Genomic DNA, 18604 nt, shown 5'->3' with positions numbered 1-18604 from the left:
TTTTTAACTCAGGTTTTAATGAAACAGTAACAATAACAATTGATGAAAGCAACCACAGGATTGGAGACAGTATTTGTTCTAGCCATATCTGACAAAAGAAATTCTAGGGCATTTTAGGAATTTTTAATTTCTATGCTAGTCTACAGTTTGAATTTGCGAGAGGTATCTATGATCATAGGGCTTCCCTGGTGACTCAGACAGTAAAGAATGTGTTTGAAATGCAGTAGACCCAGTTTCAATCCCTGGGTTGGGAAGATCCCTTGCAGAAGGGAATGGCAACCCACACCAGGATTCTTGCCTGGAGAATTCCAAACTGGGGCTTCCCAGGTGGTGCTAGTGGTAAAGAACTCACGTGCCAATGCTGGAGATGTAAGATGCAGATTTGATCAGTGCATTGGGACAATCCCCTGGAGTAGGAATGGCAACCCACTATAGCATTCTTGCCTGGCGAATCCCATGGACAGATGAGTCTGGCAGGCTATAGTCCACAGGGTCACACAGAGTTGGACATGACTGAAGCGATTTAGCATGCACACATATGATCAAAGGGAAGAGTTTATAATCAAATATGGGGATCTCTATGTTATTGGCATTTTTGTTATTTGAGTGTTAAGTATTTTCTCAAGGGTTGGCAAATTTTTTCTATGGAGTGCAAGATAGTAGTGTTTTAGAATTTGAGGACCATGTGTTTTTGGTTATATCTACAAATGGTCCTGACATGATATTTTGACTTACTGTTTTTCAACTTTATGATGGTGTGAAAGCGATACATGTTCAATGGAAACTATACTTTGAATTTTGAATTTTGTCAGTTTTCTGGGCTTGGGATATGCCATTAGATTCTTTCTCCTGATGTTGGGCAGTGGGAGCCAGCTGCAGCTCCCACTCAGTCACGTGATTCTGACTCGCATCCCCTGGGGATCTCATTATTTTATAATTTATTTATATTGATAAAGTTTGGAGTGAGTCATAGTGGATAGTTCTGGGCAAAGCGTTAAAAAAAAAGTCCTCCCAGCTTGGTTTCCAGGAGCTGGATGTGGATATTTGTGAAGCATAAAAACATTTTTTCTCCCTTCCAAATAATGGATTAGATGTTACATAAACCATCATATTTAAAATGTTAAGTGAAACTTTTTTCACTCCATGAAATAAATAGTCTCTGTGACAACTTACTACAGCAACAGACATTTGGCTGTCTCAGAGTTTTGTTGTAAATATGTTGAGGATTTATGATTTAGCAAAATCTGTGACTTCTAGCAGCAATAGATGCTTTTCTACAATCCTTTGGAAAGACCTTGATGTATCAGGGGCACAGAATAGGTAGAAATGATAGCTTGGTCAAACATTCTCATCCCACATCCTGGAGCCCACATACAGGGAAGACTGTATGGTGTGAAGGCACCCTCCGAGCAGGCTTCTCACTCTTGAGCAGGAGAATCCTTTTTTTTTTTTTTTTACCGTTAGGTAGAACATTCATTTAGTCAGGATCCCACTAGACATCTCCCACTTGCCTGCTGATATCCCTGTGTGTTGGTGATATTGCTGAGAAGTACAGATCTGTAAGCACCGAGTATTGTGCCTGTGTAGCTAGAGATGTGTGCGTGGATGTGTGGACACATCAACATGTGTGCAGTGCCTCAAAAGAGAGTGTCCTGGAAGAGATGACGCTGGAGCTCGTTTCTTGAAGACCAAACAGGAATTAACTGAAAAAGGAGGGAATCAAGGGGACAACTTCAGTGAGATTTGGGAAAGAGAGTGTACCCTATGGCTGGGGATGGGAAGGAATATGTTGCAGCCCAGGAAGAGGGGTTGGAAGTAGATGGGTGTAGACAGTGGTCAGAGATACAGGTGGGGATGTTCTGGCTTTGACATCTGTGGAAAGAAGTTTGAACTCTGTCGTGAACACACTGGGGAGCTACTGTAGGTTTATGGAAAGTATAGACACATTCTGACACGTAGTTTAGGAAAGTCTCTGGCTGCTTGTGGAGAGGGAAGGGGTGTTCGTGAGAGGTTGGGGTGAGATGATGTCACTGACTTGACTATGAGTAGGATTTGGGGCATTAGAGACCTCAGTCACCCACAGAGGTAATTTGACCTGATCCTTGAGACCTGAAATTCCTTAGATTTCTACAGTATTCATGTTGTTTTTAGTCGCTCAGTCCTGTCCCACTCTTTGTGACCCCATGGACTGTGGCCCACCAGGCTCCTCTGTCCATGGGATTTCCCAGGCAAGAATACTGGAGTGGGTTGTCATTTCCTCCTCCAGGGGATCTTCCTGCCCCAGGGATTGAACCCGAGTCTCCTGCATTGGCAGGTGGCTTCTTTACCACTGAGACACCAGGGAAGCACGTACATTATTCATACTCATATTTATATGTATAGTTCTAAGGTCGAGAGTGGAGAACTCTGTGGGAAAGTTGAATGGACTTTTCAGCCACACATCAGTTTCCTCTTCCTGCAGCCCTCTCATTTCCTTTGAGTAATTATTCCTCCCCGTCTGGTTGTTGTCTTGGTGGGATGGTGGTTGTTAAGGATGCCCCTGAGATTCCTTCTGCCCCAGTCCAGCCATGGGATGGACAGACAGTTCGCCCAGCCTGTCAGGCGTCTGTCAGTGGAGGGATGGTAGGATGGAGGAGCCTCCTGGTGTGTTCCTTGTTCTCCCTGGCCAGATCGCTTCTTCTGTCAGTTGTTTCTGTCTCCATGTCCTTCAGAAGGGCCCCGGCTCCTGTCTGTGGCCACGTGTGGCTCTTCAGGCTTCTCTTTGGCCCACAGAGCTTCAAAGAGCCTTCTGTTTGACACAGATGGGATTTATCAGTGAGCCAGCCCAGTTGCTGTTGTTTGTATCCAAAGAGCCCTTGGTGTTGTGAGAAGTGTCCAGAGGCCTCACTTCATACCTGAGCACGAAGACTAACCTCACAGCCTTTCCTACTGGTTTTGAAAGGGGAACAGGGCAAATGCAAGAAGGGTGTTGGCTGGAAGTGAGTGAGGGGTGTACTGAAAGAGACACAGGAGACTAAAGCTCTGCCGGTGAATTTTGCTGGCCTCTTATTGTTGCTGTGGGTGAACCTGATGCAGGTGTGTCTACCTTGGGGGCTGGCGTGGGGGTCAAAATAGCATCAAAGAGATGGGTCAGTCTCTGTGTACTTAGAATTCCAGGTCTTACTCAGCTGACACTCAGGGCTCTGGCAATGCTTAATGATAAAATGGAATAATAAGTATTTATATAGTGCTGTTCTTAGGTGGTGCAATGGTAAAGAATACACCTGTCAATGCAGGAGATGAAGGTTCGATCCCTGGGTGGGGAAGATCCCCTGGAGGAGGAAATGGCAGCCCACTCCAGTATTCTGGCCTGAAAAATCCCATGGACAGAAGGTACCTGGTGGGCTGCAGCCCATGGTGTCATGAAAGAGTCGGACATGACTGAGCATGCATGGCCTTGGTCTTAGATTAAGTTTTGGGCAGATTCAGACTCAAGCAGTGTGGATCCACAGTTTATCCTGAAGGCCAAGGGAGCCATCAGAGCATGTTAAGGTTGTGCATTTTATTTATTTATCTTTTTTCCTTTTTTTTTAAAAAAAAATTAAATTGGAGGATAATTGCTTCACAATCTTGTGTTGGTTTCTGCTATATGACAACGTGAATCAGCCATAAGTGTACATGTGTCCCCTCCCTCTTGAACCCACTTCCTCCCATATCCCACCCCCTCTAGGTTGTCACAGAGCACCAGTTTGAGTTCCCTGTGTTATACAAGGCTGTGCCTTTTAGAAGGTAGCTTTAGCTTTGATGGAAGAATGAATTTGAGAGTAGAGACTGTGGACAGGCCTGGGTGGGGAGGACAGTCAGAAGTCTATTGAGTAAACCATGGAAAACACTGTGTGTCTGAATTGAAGCGGAGGCAGGAGAGGAGAGGGGAAGGAAAGGGGCTTGAGAGATGTTTGGGAACAGAGGATGAAGGGAAAGTATACACGTGTTGTATTTCAAGGTCCCATTGGGACATTCGAATGGATACATCCAGTAGGCAGTTCTGTGAATCCACAAGGTAGAAGGGGGCTCTGGGCTGGAGATTCACACCTGGGCTCTTGATTTCAGTGAAATTTTCAGGGAGAAGAGCAGCGAGATGAGAAACCCATGGGATGGGGGAAATGACACAAATTTGAGGTCCATGGGATATATCCAGGCTACAGATCTGTTGATTTGGGTAACAGTATTAAAACATTAACCACAAAATTGATGACATTGAAAAAGTTGGGAAAGTTCCCGTAAAAATAAGATTAATGGATATCCTTGACAGTGTGGGGTCATCTGGCCACCTGATGCTCACAGATGAGGGGCAGTGATCCTTTTCTGGCAGGACTGGTGCTCTCCAGGTTGTCACAGTGGCCAGGTGACCTCCTTTTTCATCTTACCTAGTCCCTGTAGGTATTTTATTTTGTGAATTCAGATTTAAGCTTCGGGAAGAAGAAACAGAGTCTCATAGGAAACCAAGAATAAGTAGCCAGAGAAGTGGCATCAGTGAACTGCAAGGGCTGGGAGGTGGGCAGAGACAAATGCCTTAAACAAGCAAGTCACTCAGAGATGTGACGTGAACTTCGGCTTTAGTTGTCTGGAGGTGCCTTTGGCAAAACATTTAGTGCAGCATTAGGGCAAGTATTGTAGGAGAAGAAGGAAGGATGAGTGTAAAAACTGTTTTCGAAAAGCTGTGTTGCAAGGAGGAATTTGGAAGATTTTTTGTATTTTATTTATTTATTTATTTGACTGTTCCTGGTCTTAGTTACAACACAGGGGATCTAGTTCCCTGACCAGTGATTGAACCGGGGCTCCCTGCTTTGGGAGTGTGGAGTCTTACCCACTGGACCACCAGGGAAGTCCCTATTTTGTGCTATTTTTTAATATGTGAGTGATTTGAGCATGTCTGTATAAGGATGTATGTGATATAAAATAGTACTTCCTTTATTTGTCCTTGACTTAGCTTTTATAACTACAAGAAGTCCAGTCTTCCATTGCCTGGTTGGCAGATTATCCTACAAGAAGAAAGTTGTTCTTATTAAAACCACATGCTCCTGGGGTGTAGCATGGAGTGAGGTGCTTTATATGTCTATGAAGATAGCACTGTGAGCTTCAGATTTTATCAATATTAAAGGCAGCTTTGCTATTTTAGTAGGTAAGCAGCAAAGCCTTCAAATGGGTAATTTTGCATTTTAAAAGCAGCAGTACCCATGTAGCGATCTCTTACGTGTTTTTACTCATGCCATTGTAAGCTGTCCATTTCCTTTTTTAAATCATTTGCCAGGTGAAATCTGTGTGATGATCCTATCAACCAACATCACTTCTACTACATTCTGAGTTAGTGTGCTTTTATTGGTTGTATGCCATATGTCAATTTCTCTATTTACTTTTTTGTATTTGTTATGCTATAACTTGATTCATAACTTGTGTGTGTTAGAACTTATCTATTTTGTCTTTGATGTAAAACTCTTTTTATTAAGGAAAAAAATGTATCTCCCATCTGCATTGGCTGATAAGTAAGCTTCTTTTCATCTGTGGTGACCACAGTTTCAAAAGCATATTTTGTGTGATTTTTATTTCCTCCCATTGGGCAATAGAGACTTTCAAATTCGACATGGTGTGGAAGCAGCCAGTAGCCAAGAAATGTGATAAATGTCAACCAGCTAATTGATTCATCAATCAATTCAGTATGCAATTTTTGAGACTCTCATATATGTCATGTGAGGTTCAAGGTGCTGGGGATACAGTGAAGCATAAGATAAAAATTTCTGCCTTTATGGGGCTAATATCCAAGTGGGGAAACAAACTATAAATAAGATAAAGAAACAAAGCGTATGTCTCTATGTATTTTACAGATTAACAAATGCTAAGGAGAAAAAATAGAGTAAGGAAGGGGACCAGGAGTTTCATTGAGGGATATTTTAGATAGGGTAAACAAGGAAAGTGTCATTCTGAAGCTGTTATTTGAGTAAAGACCTGAAGGATGTGAGGAAGAAGGATGTGGGATTCAATCACCTGGACGCAGAACATTCGAGGCACAAAGATCAACCAATGCAAAGGCCCTGAGGCAGGAATGTGCCTCACTTGGCAGGATTAAGGACTGTTACAGAGACTAGTCCCTGCATTGGGAAGATCCCTTGGAGAAGGAGATGTCAACCCACTTCAGTATCCTTGCCTGGGAAATTCCACTCATAGAGGAGCCTGGCGGGCTACAGTCCATGGGTCGGAGTCGGACACAGCTGAGCAACTGAGCACACAAACAAAGAGACCAGTGTGCCAGATGGCAGTGAAAGAGAGTGAGAGGAGTAGGAGATGAAATCAGATGAGTCAGGCCAGGGAAGGGAAACTTTACTCTGAGTAAGATGGAAGTTACTACCGGCGTAACATGAAGTGATTTACAATTTTACATTCTTAACTTTTTTTGTGCCATGGAATCCTTTGGCAGTCCTGGATCGTCTATGGACCACTTTTTAAAATAGCATTTTTAAATGCAAAAAAAAAAAAAAAAAAAAGCCACAGAATATAAAAGAATCCAACTGTATGGAAATACAGTTACCAGAATATTAAAACCAATTTATAACTTAGCAATATATGTTCTTCTCTATTAATTCATTAAAGACGATCTAGCCATTTTGGATCACTGCAGTTCCTGGTTCTACCCAGTGGTAGCTTCTAATTTTTCAGATATTCTATAACAGTGATAATGCCAAAGGGTTTTTTGTTTTAATTTCTCTGACCACAGCTTTGACTAGATGGACCTTTCTTGGCAAAGTAATGTCTCTGCTTTTTAATAAGCTGTCTAGGTTGGTCTTCGGAGAAGGCAACGGCAACCCACTCCAGTACTCTTGCCTGGAAAATCCCATGGATGGAGGAGCCTGGTAGGCTGCAGTCCAAGAAGTCGCTAAGAGTCGGACACAACTGAGTGACTTTACTTTCACTTTTCACTTTCATGCATTGGAGAAGGAAATGTCAACCCACTCCAGTGTTCTTGCCTGGAGAATCCCAGGGACGGGGGAGCCTGGTGGGCTGCCGTCTATGGGGTCGCACAGAGTCGGAGACGACTGAAGTGACTTAACAGCAGCAGCAGCAGGTTGGTCTTAATTTTATTTCCAAGGAGCAAGCGCCTTTTAATTTCATGGCTGCAGTCACCATCTGCAGTGATTTTGGAGCCCCCCCCAAAATAAAGTCTGTCACTGTTTCTACTGTTTCCCCATTTATGTGCCATGAAGTTAGTTTTCTGAATGTTGAGTTTTAAGACAACTTTTTCACTCTCCTCTTTCACTTTCATCAAGAGGCTCTTTAGTTCTTCACTTTCTGCAATAAGGGTGGTGTCACCTGCATATCTGTGGTTATTGCTATTTCTCCTGGCAATCTTGATTCCAGCTTGTGCTTCATCCAGCCCAGCATTTCTCATGATGCACTCTGCATATAAGTTAAATAAGCAGGGTGACAATATACAGTCTTGACGTATTCCTTTCCCGATTTGGAACCAATCTGTTGTTCCATGTCTGGTTCTAACTGTTGCTTCTTGACCTGCACACAGATTTCTTAGGAGGCAGGTCAGGTGGTCTGGTATTCCTATCTCTTTAACAATTTTCCACAGCTTGTTGTGATCCACACAGTCAAAGGCTTTGGTGTAGTCAAAACTATGGTTTTTCCAGTAGTCACGTATGGATGTGAGAGTTGGACTATAAAGAAAGCTGAGCACTGAAAAATTGATGCTTTTGAAGTGTGGTGTTGGAGAAGACTCTTGAGAGTAACTTGGACTGCAAGGAGATCCTACCAGTCCATCCTAAAGGAAATCAGTCCTTAATATTCATTGGAAGGACTGATGCTAAAGCTGAAACTCCAATACTTTGGCCACCTGATTCGAAGAATTGACTCATTTGAAAAGACTCTGATGCTGGGAAAGATTGAAGGCGGGAGCAGAAGGGGACAACAGAGGATGGGATGGTTGGATGGCATCAGCAGCTCAATGAACATGAGTTTGAGCAAGCTCCAGGAGTTGGTGATGGACAGGCAAGCCTGGCGTGCTGCAGTCCATGGAATCACAAAGAGTTGGACATGACTAAGCAACTGAACTGAAAGCTGAATTTCTCTGACTGTTCCTTGTGGCTGAATGGTTCAGGACACCTGGGGTGTGGTCTCATGTTTCAGCAGATTCTCTGTATGGCCACATGCAACCCATTTTGCTTCCATAGGGACATCTCTCTCCTGGGTAACTCCCAGCTCACCAAGGTGTGGACAGTACAAGTTCTTCATATTCTGAGAAGAAAGAATCTATTTAAATATGTCCAGGGACTTTCCTGGCAGTCCAGTGGTTAGGACTCTGAGCTTCCACTACTGGGGAATCCCTGGTTGGGGAACTAAGATCCCACAAGTCACAAGGCACAGCCAAAAAAAAAAGTAAAATCAATAAGTCTAGGTCATATGGCTACATCTTGGGTGAGTCCAGCCATTTTCTGCTCTCTACCTACTATAGGCATTTTAGTCCCCACATATTACATAAGTTCTTTCCTCTACTTGGAGAGCAGCCTTACTCTCAACTGTTTTCCTTTACTTGTTTGTATTTGACCCAACTCTTAGGGCTCAGCTCTGATACCCCTGGTCAGGCAGTGTCTCTGCTTCCCCATCCCAGGGGACCCTGTACCTCCTCTGAACTGCAGCACCTTCTCAGTGTCTCCTCTTGTGTTGCTATTCTGCCTTGGGTTGCAGTTGTTTATTTACCTATTTTCTCTCCTCCAACATTTTCTAAGCTCCTTAAGCACAGAGGACAAGAGCCATGTTGTGTTCTGTCTTCTGTTATTTCCAGGACAGGCCTGCCTTAAAGCGGATGGAATGAAAAGCAGAAGCTTACAGTCCTACACGTGATGCCAGAGCACGTCGGCGGAGGGCTCTGTCTCACCCAGACCTGTAAGTTGACTTAATGTCTGCTCTTCTGTCTCTCCTCCCTTCCCAAATACTGACCAAGGCTGCTTATGACCTTTTATTTTCCCAAGTAGAAATAACTGTTTTCTTCAGTGTTTTTGTAATACTTTAAAGAAATTCGCAGAATGCTGAGAGGTACAGAATAGAAGGCAAAAATCACCCCAAATTCCATCATTCAGAGAGAATGTGTTTAACATTTTGGGGCATATTTGTATAGTTTTTTTTTTTCCATTTCATAAAGGCAGACATAGTTTATAAAGATCAGATCATGACACTATTGTATTATAATTATTTTCTTCTCTTACTTACCATTTTGTGACTTACTTTTCTTGAATCTCTGGGCAGTGGAGTCCAGTGGATGAACAGAGCTTTAGAGCATTATTGTTTGAATTTAAACTGTCAAACCATCACTTAGGAGCTACTGACTCTGGAGGGTTAGTTAACTTCTCTCTTTGCCAGATGCTGCCTCTGTAAAATGAACCCAGTGGAAATACTACTAGTCCAAGTGTTGTGAGGATTAAATGGATTCAGGTGTGAACACTTAGAGAGGCGCCTGACTTGGTATGCAGAGCTGTTATGATCATGTCAGCATTTTCAATGGCCACAGAGTATTCTTTGGCATGGCCTGCTCCTAATTTTATTTCACCATTCCCCTATCGATGGACTTTTAGGTTGCCTTTATACCCTTATGAATAATTAATGATGTAGTGACATCGTTGTATCTACATCCTTGGACACTGTGTCTGATTTATTTCCTCAGGATACATTCCAAAAGGTGAAACTGTGGGATTTTAAGATATACATTACTAGTGTCCTCCAGATTTCCTTTAATAAATTGACACTGCTACTATCTTTGCATGATAGATTCCCCCCCCACCCCCGTACCCACAGAACTGTTTTCTTTCAGTTGATCATTTTATCACTGTGTTAGTGTAGATGTTGGATGCATCAGTCATGTCATTGCAAACGTGGGGACAGATAAGACTGAACTCAAAGTCTAAAGTCCCCAGGTGGGATGATTTTCCTGTTTCCTGGCTGCAGGCTGAACCCCTGCTTGTCAGCCGTGAAGCTGGGGGACTCCTGCAAAGTGGAGGGAGCCAGGGCATTCCTCCCTGGGGCCAGTGGAATGGTGGCAGTCGTGGAGGAAGACCACGCTAGGGGCAGTGGCCGTGTGGTTTTGCTTTTCCTTACGAGGTGCACAGCCTTCCACAGGACCCTCCTTACCCTCCTGTTTGTGGGTTGTATTTGAAGATGACTCAGCAGCGGCTTGCTGCCTTTTACTGCTCCCCAGGGGAGGTCGTCTAGGAACAGAACCCTGGGGGAAGACAGTGGTGTTCAGTTACCATGCTTGTAGCCCTTGGGATGTCTGGGGATGGTGTTGCGTTCACTCATTCTGGATGGCCAAGAGAAGTATAATTTGTATTAACCCTTCAAATATCATTTAGAGGCCTTGCTTTAGCAAGCACTTACTGGTTTTCTCTCTGAATACCATAATCCCTATCAATTTATTTTTAATTCCTGAATATTTTAGACCCTGGGAAGCTTTCATTTTTCTCTTGAGACAGAGAAAAAGGAAGGAAAAAAAAATCTTTGTTAATTTAAGGATTTTTCCTATTGACTTAAGGTATTTCTTTTTATATTTTGGGCTTCCCTTGTGGCTCAGGTGGTAAAGAATCCACCTGCAATGTGGGAGACCTGGGTTTGATCCCTGGGTTGGAAAGATCCCTTGGTGAAGGGAAAGGCTACCCACTCCAGTATTCTGGCCTGGAGAATTCCATGGACTGTATAGTCTGTGGGGTCACAAAGAGTCAGACATGACTGAGTGACTTTCACTACCACTTTCATATTTTATTCATTTATTATTTTATTATTGGAGTATAGTTGCTTTATAATGTTGTATTAGTTTCTGCTGTATGACAAAGTGAATCATCTGTATATATATACATATATCCCTTCCCCCTTGAGCCTCCCTCTCACTTCCCCCATCCCACCCCTCCAGGCCAGTAGAGCACCCGCTGAGCTTCCTGTGCTGTTCAGCAGCTTCCCACTGGCTGAATTACACGTGGTAGGTGTATATGTCAGCGCTAGTCTCCCAGTTTGTCCCACCCTCCCCTTCCCACTCTGTGTCCACATGTCATTCTCCACTGAAATTTGATACTTTGGAAAAAATAAGTCATTTGGAGATAGATGGTGGCTCAGATGGTAAAGCGTCTGTCTACAATGAGGGAGACCTGGGTTCGAGCCCTGGGTTGGGAAGATCCCCTGGAGAAGGAAATGGCAATCCACTCCAGTACTATTGCCTGGAAAATCCCATGGACAGAGGAGCCTGATAGGCTACAGTCTATGGGGTCGCAAAGAGTCGGACACGACTGAGAGACTTCACTTTCACTTTCACTTCATTCTTAGGAAACTACTTTCTGAATTAACTGGACAGGGTTGTATTATTCTGATTGCTTTGGATTATAGGATTTAAATATGATTTTACTGGCACATTAAATTCTACTATGGTGGCCTGATTGCGTTATTTTAGCTTTATTTAAGCAAAACCCTTGACGACAGTTCTTACTAATGAAGCAAGCTAGAGGTGGAGTCCGGAGAAGGCAATGGCACCCCACTCCAGTACTCTTGCCTGGAGGGTCCCATGGACGGAGGAGACTGGTAGGCTGCAGTCCATGAGGTCGCTAAGAGTCGGACACGACTGAGCAACTTCACTTTCACTTTTCACTTTCATGCATTGGAGAAGGAAATGGCAACCCACTCCGGTGTTCTTGCCTGGAGAATCCCAGGGACGGTGGAGCCTGGTGGGCTGCCGTCTATGGGGTCGCACAGAGTCGGACACGACTGAAGCGACTTAGCAGCAGCAGCAGCAGCAGCAGCAGAGGTAGAATCAGCGTTTACCTTTTCTTTGTCCTTGTATCGCATCATTACTCTTAGATTTTATGGGAAATTGGCCTGTAGATGATGAATAGGGGCAAGACTACCAAACTGATATTTTGTGGCAGATCAGAGTTTCCACAAGATTGGCAGCTTTGATTAGGAGTGGGTGTGGCCAGCAGGAGCGCCCGGCCCACAGGAATTAGGCCACATCTTTGAAACTGTATGAATGTGTGGCCCTGGGTATTATTCTAGCACTGAAAATGTTAGCAAACAGAAGACCGACTCACTGAGAAAATCACTAATCTTTACACTAGACTCAAGATTCAAGTTGTGTGACACATGCTTTGACTTTCAACAAAAGGTTAACCTTGCTTTTATCTTTCCTCATTTGCAAAATTTTGCTTGTCTGACACCAGAAATGCCAGCACTGAATTCTAAAAGAATATGTGTTTTGGAGAAATTTCCCCAGCCCCTGTCAGCAGATGAAGTATTGGTACAATCTGTCTTTCTGATCTTTCTGAACTTCCAGCTCCCATATAGGTGTCTGTGGTGTTTTTCACTCTGCTTGCTGATTTTGCTCTTGAGGGGACATTTGGCAGTATCTGGAGATATTTTGATTGTCACACCCTGGGGGCAGGAAGGAGGTATACTGCTGGCATCTAGGTAGAGTCCAGTGCATGTATGCATACTCAGTCGCTCAGTCATGCCTGACTCCTGTGACCCCATGGTCTGTAGCCCACCAGGCTCCTTTGTCCATGGAATTTCCCAGGCAAGAATACTGGAGTGGATTGCCATTCCCTCCTCCAGGAAGGATCTTGCTCCTCTAGGGCATCTTCCCGACCCAGGGATCACACCTGTGTCTCCTGCATTGGCAGGTGGATTCTTTATGACTGAGCCACCTGGGAAGCCTTTGGGTAGAGGCCAGAGATGCTGCTAAGTGTCCTGTAGTGCATAGGATATCCCCCAGGAAAAAAGAATTATCCGGCCTCAAAATGTCAGTGGTGCTGAGGCTAAGTGTCCCTGCTATAGAAGTTTGCAAGGTCAGCATGTCTCCAGGGAAGTCGGCAGGTTGCTAGGAGGGTGCTCCAAGGTGTCATTTACCTGGTAACCTTATCACGGATTGGGGTCAGCTCTGTCTTAGACTTGCGACTTCAGAAACTCAGGTGTCCCAGAGCTGAGTAAATAAACTTCTGTTTGCTTTACTAAGTTCCACTCTTTAAATAGAAGTGGTGGACAGAGTGGACACTTGTGTCAGCTGCATAGCTTATTTGCTCTGTGTTGGCAAGGAACCTGGGAACTGAAATCACCAGCAGGTGCCTCAAGGAGCTGAGAGTCAGAACAAGGGGAGATTTGGGAGTATGTAATGCTATCTGAGACTCTGAGCTCTGGAGACTTAAAACCCCACTCAAGATGTATCATATCAGTGTTGGAGATGCTGTAAAACTCTTCTCCTTTAGAAAGTTCTGGAATGGGTCTTGGCAACCAATTTTTATCTTTAACACTTTCTTCCTCTGCTTCCATTGCTGATCCTCTGCCTTTCATTATCCATACTGATTCTTTTAATTAATTTACTGTTTAGTCTTGTTGGCTTGGGGGAGAGGAATTGGCTAAAAACAAAAACAAAAACCTGTCAGGTGTCATTGTACAACAGAGACAACTAATTTGAAGATTGATATTAGGACACTGTCCCTAACTGCAGGCTTCTCAGTCTTGTGGGTGGCACTGAAGTCACAACATTTCAGAAGAATGTGAGCAGAGCAGTGACAGGTGCTCTCAGCATTTTCTACAAACTCAGAGGACACAGACCTAGGCTGCAGTGTCACTTGGAGTGCTGCTTTTAAGTTCTCAGGCTCTGGTTTTAAAGTTTAATTTTGGGAGAGCAACATTATTCCTGTGATTCTCTGGGAGAATGATGCAGGGCATCATTATCAGTCTTGTGTACTGTCTGCTCGTCTGTTTGATTCTCCTCGTTCTGTTCCAAGATTGGATGTCAGGCCTCCGGGTGATGAAAGAGTCCTGTCTGCCACTTAATCTTCACCTTTCCCCTCTCAGTATTGGAGGTGGTCATCGTGTTCATTTTTGAAAGCTGTAGTCAGCCCAGAAGGAAATATAGCCAGGCTGGACAGGAGCCCAGGGATGCCACTGAGGGTCTCCCTTTGTCCTGTAAAGAGAGGAGTTCTGTGGAGGCTGGAGATACTGAATGAGCTTGATGTGTTTTGTCCGGATCCTGCTGAATCACTCAACAAAGTCAGAAACCAGCAGAAGTGCAAAATCACGAATGCTCCAGTCTTTTTTTTTTTTTTTTTGAACAGTTGCACACAGATAGGGATGATGGGAACACAGAAACAGAACCAGTTGGTGGGATTGTTCAGCAGGAAGAGGGGAATGTGTCAGATGTACACATTTTTCTTCCCCTCAAACCTGCTGGTTTGGGCCATGTCTGCCATCTCTCCTAGTTCAGTTCAGTTCAGTCGCTCAGTTGTGTCTGACTCCTTGCGACCCCATGAATTGCAGCATGCCAGGCCTCCCTGTCCATCACCAACTCCCTGAGTTCACTCAGACTCACGTCTATTGAGTCCATGATGCCATCCAGCCATCTCATCCCAACCCTTCCTTATTTTCCCGCAAGGGCTAGAAGAGGATCTTGATTTTCTATACTCATTGAAATCAGGCAGACCTACCTAAGTTTGAATCCCATCTCTGGTACACACAGGTATGGAGCTTTGGGCAAACAGTGTCTTTGAGCCTCAGTGTCCCACCAGTAAAATGGGAAGGTTCCTGGTGTGTTATAGGGACCCAGAAAATGCTAGTTATCGTTTTACATGGAGAGGTCACACCTAGTGTATGAATGCTATAAGCAGGGGATGAACTGACATAAATTCACATCAGTTCAGTTCAGTCACTCAGTCATGTCTGACTCTTTGTGACCCCATGGACTGCAGCACGCCAGGCCTCCCTGTCCATCACCAACCCTAGAGTTTACTCAAACTCATGTCCATTGAGTTGGTGATGCCATCCAACCATCTCTATCCTCTATCATCCCCTTCTCCTCCTGCCTTCAATATTTCCCAGCATCAGGGTCTTTTCCAGTGAATCAGTTCTTCACATCAGGTGTCCAAAGTATTGGAGCTTCAGCTTCAACATCAGTCCTTCCAATGAACATTCAGGACTGATTTCCTTGAGGATTGACTGGTTGGATCTCCTTGCAGTCCAGGGGATTCTCAAGAGTCTTCTCCAACACCACAGTTCAAAAGCATCAATTCTTTGGTGCTCAGCTTTCTTTATAGTCCAATTCTCACATCCATACATGACCACTGGAAAAACCATAGCCTTGACTTGACAGACCTTTGTTGGCAAAGTAATGTCTCTGCTTTTTAACATGCTGTCTAGGTTGGTCATAACTTTTCTTCCAAGGAATAAGCATCTTTTAATTTCATGGCTGCAGTCACCATCTGAAGTGATTTTGGAGCCCCCCAAAAATAAAGTCTGCCACCATTTCCACTGTTTCCCATCTATTTGCCATGAAGTTATTGGACTGGATGCCATGATCTTAGTTTTCTGAATGTTGAGCTTTAAGCCAACTTTTTCACTCTCATGTTTCACTTTCATCAAGAGACTGTTTAGTTCTTCTTTACTTTCTGCCATAAGGGTGGTGTCATCTGCATATCTGAGGTGATTGATATTTCTCCCAGCAATCTTTATTCCAGCTTGTGCTTCATCCAGCCCAGTGTTTCTCATGATGTACTCCGCATAGAAGTTAAATAAGCAGGGTGACAATATACAGCCTTGACATATTCCTTTTCCTATTTGGAACCAGTCAGTTGTTCCATGTCCACTTCTAACTGTTGCTTCCTGACCTGCATATGTATTTCTGAAGAGGGAGATCAGGTGGTCTGGTATTCCCATCTCTTGAAGAATTTTTCACAATTTATTGTGATCCACACAGTCAAAGGCTTTGGCATAGTCAATAAAGCAGAAATAGATGTTTTTCTGGAACTCTCATGCTTTTTCCATGATCCAGCAGATGTTGGCAATTTGGTCTCTGGTTCCTCTGCCTTTTCTAAAACCAGCTTGAACATCTGGAAATTCACGGTTCACATATTGCTGAAGCCTGGCTTGGAGAACTTTGAGCATTACTTTGCTAGTGTGTGAGATGAGTGCAATTGTGCGGTAGTTTGAGCATTCTTTGGCATTGCCTTTCTTTGGGATTGGAATGAAAACTGACCTTTTCCAGTCCTGTGGTCACTGCTGAGTTTTCCAAATTTGCTGGCATATTGAGTGCAGCACTTTCACAGCATCATCTTTCAGGATTTGAAAATTGGAATTTCAACTGGAATTCCATCACCTCCACTAGCTTTGTTTGTAGTGATGCTTCCTAAGGCCCACTTGACTTCACATTCCAGGATGTCTGGCTTTAGGTGAATGATCACACTATCATGATTATCTTGATCTTGAAGATCTTTTTTGTACAGTTCTTCTGTGTATTCTTGCCACCTCTTCTTAATATCTTCTGCTTCTGTTAGGTCCATACCATTTCTGTCTTTTACTGAGCCCGTCTTTGCATGAAATGTTCCTTTGGTATCTCTGATTTTCTTGAAGAGATCCCTAGTCTTTCTCATTCTGTTGTTTTCCTCTATTTCTTTGCACTGATCACTGAGGAAGGCTTTCCTTGCTATTCTTTGGAACTCTATTCAAATGAGACTGAGACAGAACTGTGTTTGAGCGTCTCCTGTGGAGGTACAGGTCGGCAGTGGTCTGCTGCAGGGACGGGGCTCTGGGTGTGGGTATGGCATAAGTCCTCTTGGAAGAGGTCGCCATTAACCCCACTATAGAGCTGCCAGAACTTACATAAATTCATATAGAGAAATATTGACTGATTTTGTGTGTTTTCCAAAAACCCAGTCTTTTGGACAGAAATCATGGTGAGGGGAAATGAAGCAAGGCACAGGAATTCTGACTTTTAGGGGAAGAAGAGAAAAAAGACAGCCTAGGATGTTGTTCATGCCTCAGACATTGATGCCCACTGGGCACCAGTTTCTGTAAAAATGATACATTTGGTCTGTCTGTCCCTGGACCAGCCCCATCCTGAGAAGGTGATGAGCCAGTGTCCAGCACTGCTGAGGTTTTCAGAAGTGCTGAATAGCCTAAGGACTTTGTTGATTTTTTTTTTTCTTCAGTAATTAATGTAGTCATATCAAAGCTGTTTGTAGTTAGTTAATTATCTCCTAGCCAGATTAATCTTACCTTCCTTTAAAATGTGCTACTTTTGGAAAGGTGTCTGGTAGGGAAAGGAAGCCTATATTTGTGTGCTGTACCCTTTAAAAAAGGCACGACATTTCTACATATCCAGTGGAACACAAATATCTGAGGCTAACCCTTTGAGCTGCCGCTGGGAGGCCGTGGAGGAGGAGGAGGAGGACGTTAAGGGGGAGGAGGGAGAGAATAAGGAAGAGGAGGAGGTGGAGATGGAGCGGGGGAGAGGAGGAGAAAGGGGAGCAGAAGGACGAGGAGGAAGAGGAAGATGAGGAGGAGGAGGAAGATGGTAAGGGGGAGGAGGGGGAGAATAAGGAAGAGGAGGAGGGGGAGCTGGGAGGGGGAGGACCATGACAGGGAGGAGGGGGAGAATAAGGAGGAGGTGGAGGGGGAGATGAGGGGGAGAGGAGGGGAAGGGCGGAAGGAATGGAGGAGGAGGCTAGCTCCTGAATTTTATTTGTGCATGTTGAAATGTCTCTACCTCTTTGCCAAGGGTCCCAATCACAGAAGTTCAGTGTGGGTAGAGCTGCACTTTTTCTGTATCCTTCCTCATTGTCATCTCTGTTAGAGGTGGAAATTCGCTGCAGGGTTGCTCTGGCCCTTGTTGGGACCGGCTTGTGGTTCCTGCTTTGCTTCCCACCCCGTTGCCCCCTGGATGTTGGTAGGACACCTCCACGTGTTTGTTCTTTGGCTTTGGTCCTCTGGGCTCCGAGATGGGGGAGAGGGCAAGTGCTGGATCTTGTTTGTAATCGCAATGCCTGGATAATATTAGGCAGAGCTTCAGATATAATGAAAGTTTGCAGTGACTGACACAGCTGGAAGCATGTCTTTCACTTTTTTCTGAAGCTCAGGATCAATCCTTTCTTCTTTATCTTCCCTATTTCCCCTTTGAACTTAGCATTGATTGGAAAACATGAAAATCGATAGGTAGATGCTTAGATACTACCATGGGAAAGCACCACCATGAGGCAAAGCTTACCCTGTTGGCAAGTAAAGTTTTTTTTTTTTTTGCTTTCTTTAATTTATTCAGAGAGAAAAAATGAAATTTATCCTCTTATTTTCATATTAACTCTCCCTCATACATAACACACACACACACACAACTAGAGGACTTTGATCTAGCATGTGTAGTCATTTCTGATGTCTGAAAGATGACAGTGACCAATGAAGCAACATTGAATTTGGCCAGCCTTTGAAACCTATCGATTTCAAATTAGAGCAGCAGTATTCATTCTATTAGTGCAGTCACACTCAAAACTTGGTCTCTAATATGGATAAAAGGTGTTCAATTAGAAGTTTATAAATATGTTGTTCAGTCGCTAAGTCATGTCTGACTCTTTGGGACACCATGAACTGCAACAAGCCAGGCTTCTTTGTCCTTCACTATCTCTCAGAGTTTGCTCAAACTCATATCCACTGAGTTGGTGATGCCATCCAACCATGTCATCCCCTGTCGCTCCCTTCTCCTGCCCTCAATCTTTCCCAACATCAGGGTCTTTTTATAAGTATACCCTTGAAAAATATACTAGGAAAATGATGC

At 44.0% G+C, this 18604-nt stretch overlaps 1 protein-coding gene across 2 annotated transcripts in view; it reads left to right on the top strand.

Moving 5' to 3' along the window:
- Positions 1 to 18604, top strand: part of KCNS3 (potassium voltage-gated channel modifier subfamily S member 3) — a 46155-nt gene that overhangs the window by 12356 nt on the left and 15195 nt on the right. For both annotated transcript variants that reach the window (XM_055540879.1, XM_055540881.1), the window contains exon 2: positions 8819 to 8919. The gene's annotated coding sequence lies outside the window, so the exon portion shown is untranslated. The remainder of the gene's footprint in view (positions 1 to 8818; positions 8920 to 18604) is intronic.

The sequence above is a fragment of the Bubalus kerabau genome, chromosome 11, assembly GCF_029407905.1.
Source record: "Bubalus kerabau isolate K-KA32 ecotype Philippines breed swamp buffalo chromosome 11, PCC_UOA_SB_1v2, whole genome shotgun sequence".
Lineage (NCBI taxonomy): Eukaryota > Metazoa > Chordata > Mammalia > Artiodactyla > Bovidae > Bubalus > Bubalus kerabau.
This window is presented reverse-complemented; position numbering and strand designations above follow the sequence as displayed.